Source organism: Octodon degus, unplaced genomic scaffold (assembly GCF_000260255.1).
Source record: "Octodon degus isolate 3935 unplaced genomic scaffold, OctDeg1.0 scaffold00214, whole genome shotgun sequence".
In the NCBI taxonomy this organism is placed as follows: Eukaryota; Metazoa; Chordata; class Mammalia; order Rodentia; family Octodontidae; genus Octodon; species Octodon degus.
Window position 1 is genome coordinate 1043808 of NW_004524790.1, and position 3971 is coordinate 1047778.

The 3971-nt window shown below is 46.7% G+C and overlaps 1 pseudogene; it reads left to right on the forward strand.

Moving 5' to 3' along the window:
• Positions 1–604: 604 nt before the first annotated feature.
• LOC101577536 lies at positions 605–1015 on the forward strand (annotated as a pseudogene).
• The last annotated feature ends 2956 nt before the right edge of the window (positions 1016–3971 follow it).

A 3971-nucleotide genomic window follows, 5' to 3' on the forward strand; every position in this document is an offset into this window, starting at 1 on the left:
AAATAAATAAATAAATGATTTATATTTCCATTTTAGCAGGGTGGGGTGGTACTCACCTATAATCCCAGCCATTCCAGAGGCTGAGGTAGGAAGACCACAAATTTAAACCCAGTTTGAGCAACTTAGCCAGAGCTTATCTCAAAATAAAAACTAAAAAGTAGTTCAGTGGTAAACTACTCATAGATTCAACCCTCACTCAGTACTAAAAGGAGGGAAAGAGAGATGAAATTGGGGCTGGGTGTAGTTTCACATGCCTGTAATCCTAGCACTCGGGAGGCTGAGGTAGGAGGATCGTTGCGAGGTGAAGACCGGCTTGGGCTACAATACAAAGTGAGCTCAAGGCCAGCCTGAGCTGCATAGTGAGACCCTGTCAAAACCAAAACAAAATACAGAGAGAGAGAGAGAGAGAGAGAGAGAGAGAGAGAGAGATTAAATTTGGCACAGTGGCACAATCCTGCAGTCTCAGCTACTTGGGGCTGAAGCAGGAGGATGATTTGTTTGAGGCCAGGAGGTTGAGACCAGCCTGGGCAACAAAGCAAGACCATGTCTAAAAGCTAATTAAGGCAGCTCGCTCGCGCCCCGGAAGCTGCCCCTTCCCGGGGTCATGATGGGCAGCAAGATGGTGTCTGCCAGTCGGGTCGTCCAGTGAAGCCACATACACCATTAATAAGGTTCCCTGACAGAAGAGACTATCCTAAACCCAGTGTATCAGAAGCTTTGAGATCTGCCGGGCTCCCACCTCACTCCTCTGTAATTTCACAGCATTCTAAAGGGAGTAAATCACCGGACTTGCTGATGCATCCAGGTCCACCAGACACTGCAGAAATAATAAAAACACTACCTCAGAAGTACAGAAGGAAACTGATATCTCAGGAGGAAATGGAGTTTATCCAACGTGGAGGTCCAGAATGATGACTGGCTGCTGTTGTCATCAGACAGAAGATTATCTTTATAATGAAGGACTTCCAAAATGACATGAAAAATTGTATATTAAATAACCTTAATAAATATTCTACAAAAAGAAAAAAAAAGACAGAAAATTTAGATGGGGAAAAAAAAAAAGCTAATTAAAATCTAAAGCTAGGAGATAGCAATCTCTTATTTGCAGTCAAACGTTTTTCCTTTGCAAGAGTCCACGTCTGAAACTCCAGAGCTGCGTGCCAAGTGTAGTGAAACCCTTCTGTCATTCCAGCCCCGGAGGCTGAGGCTGGAAGGCTGAAAGTTCAATCTTGCCTGTTTCACTTAGCAACTTATTGAGACCTTGTGTCAAAATAACGAAAGTTGAAAAATGACTGAGGAAAATGACTGAGGATGTACTCAGTGTGAGGGCGCTGAGTTCAACACCAAGCGTGCACACACACACACACACACACACACACACACACACACACACTGCAAAAAGGTTCACCTTTGTACTTACTCATTTTTAATTTTTTTTATGGAACCAAGGGTTGAACTCAGGACCTTGCGCTTGCCAGGCAGGCACTTATGCTGCTGAGCTATCTCCCTGGCCTCTACCTTTTTATTTTTAAACAGTTCCTCCTGCACTTCCTTTATTTATTTATTTAATTTTTTTGTGCAGGGTTTCACTACACTCAGACTCGCGGCCGGCATGGCATAGGTACTGGGGATCGAACCTGGGTCCTTACACTTACCAGGCAGGTGTTTAGACTGCTGAGCTAGCTCTCCAGGCTATTTTTTTTTTTATTACTGAAGTACAATATGTTCATAGATATATAGTCACAAAATTTTATTTATTTATTTTTGCATTTTAGGGAAGGGTCTACAGGGTATTTAGGATCTCACTACTAGGTCAGACTCATAGTGATCCGCCTGTTTACAGCCTCCCAAGAGCTGGGATTGCAGGCGTAGTCTACCACACCTAGGCTCAATTGCTGTTTCAGCGCACCCCGGGGGCACGGCCGGCACAGTGGGTCCAGGGATGGAATCCCCAGCCCCTGCTCCTGCTTGCAGCTGCTTTTATCTGCTGAGCTGTCTGGCAAGCCCTTATTTATTTATTTATTTATTTATTTATTTATTTATTGTGGAACCAGGGATTGAACTCAGGCCCTTGTGCTTGCCAGGGAAGCACATCCACTGAGCCATCTCCCCAGGCCCCCCCTTTTTTTTTGTGAGATAGGTTCTTACTATCTAGTTCAGGCTGGCCTCGAACTCGCACTGATCCTCTTGCCTCAGCCTCCCCCAGTGTTGGGAAGACAGGCTCCTGCTACTATGCCTGGCTACCTTTAAACATTTTAAGTCTACAGTTGTTTGGGGCATAAAGGGTAACTCATAGGAAAGGGGCTTTGCCCAGTGTAGAGCGTGTGCTCAGCATGCACGAGCCCCGGGTTTGGCCCCCGCTCCCATATAGAAAGAGAAAAAGAAAAGAAGGAAAAAAAGTGCATTCACTTTTTTGCACCACCACAATCTGCACCACCACAGTCACTACCCACTTGTAGGATTTTTTCACCCCAAATCTAAAATTCTGTCCCTGTGGAGCATGAACCGCCCATCTTCGTCTCGGGCCCCTGGCACCGACCGTTCGATGTTCTGTCTCTGGATTTCTTCTTAAGGAGATAGATCTGTCCCTAGGGTCTCTGCAGTTCTGTCTTGAGGAACTCCCTATACATGGGTAATTTCACTGTGCATAAAGTCCTCAGGGTTTGTCTTCATTGCAATAGACGTTGAAGCTTTATTCCTTTTCCTGTGTGAGTAATATTCCTGTGTATGGCAGGACCACGTTGTGCATACCTATTCAACCATCCATGAACCCTTGGGTTGTCTCTGCCATTGTTTTTTTTTTTAAATTATCTTTAAAATATTTTATTTATTTATTGATTTTTTTGGTACAGGGTCTCACTAGGCGTCTTGGACCCATAGCAGTACTCTTGTCTCAGCCTCTCCGGCACTGGGATTACAGGCGTGTGTCACCACATGGGGCCCACACAGAATGCAGTCCTGGGATCAAACTCAGGTCCTTGTGCTTGCCAGTCAGGCACTTAGACCACTGAGCTATCTGCTTGGTCCCATTTCTAAGTTTGAAACTTGCTGCTATAAACATGGTATACGACTATCCCTTGGAGTCTCAGCTTTCAATTATTTTAGGTGTGCACTTAGGGATGGAGCCACTGAAACATGATTCTATAGTTCTTTGACAAACATACACCTTGTAATTTTGTTTGTTTTGGCAGTACTGGGGATTGAATCCAGGGTCTTCACACAGAGCAATGTCCCCAGCCCTTTCCTTATTGAGAAGGCCTCTCTGTTTCTGGTTTTGCTTTGAGCCCAGGCTGGCCTGGAATTCACTGTGATCCTCTGTTAGGGTACATATGAGACCCTGTTTCAACACACATGCATGCATGTGCACACACACACACACACACACACACACACACACACACACCGGACAACAACAAAAGAAGACATACAATAACCCTATTGCTCGGAAGACAGCAGAAACAATGCAGGGATAAGGCAGGTGCTTGTGCACGTGCCAGGCTGGGGCACCGCCCCGTAGTGCTGGCTGGGGGAGGGGAGGCGTTTTCTGGGCGTGAGTGTGTGACTGAGAGGCAACCTAGACACAAGGAGGGTGAAGAGCTGTGTGGCTCTGCAATCCCCAGAGGGAACATCCAGAGACAGGCAAGGGATGGAGTATGGGGAGTTCGAGGATGGAGCGGGCCTTGGGGCGCACGAACCTCCTGTCGCCAGGAGGGAGCGATGCACACCCCGGGGAACCAGTCATGGGGAGCGAGGACACGTGGGAAGGACCCTTCTAGGCCTAAGGAGACAAGGTGGGGAGAGAGAATTCTTCCTGAGACATGGCCCAGGGGGTCCGCTGGGACATATGTGGGAGGACGGGATGGACAGCACTCGTGCCAAGGATGGGGAAAAACGAAAGGAGTCAAGGAACAAAGCTTACTTGGGACAATTTAAAGCTAGGCTTGTTATAGAAAGGAACCAGTAAGTAGGAT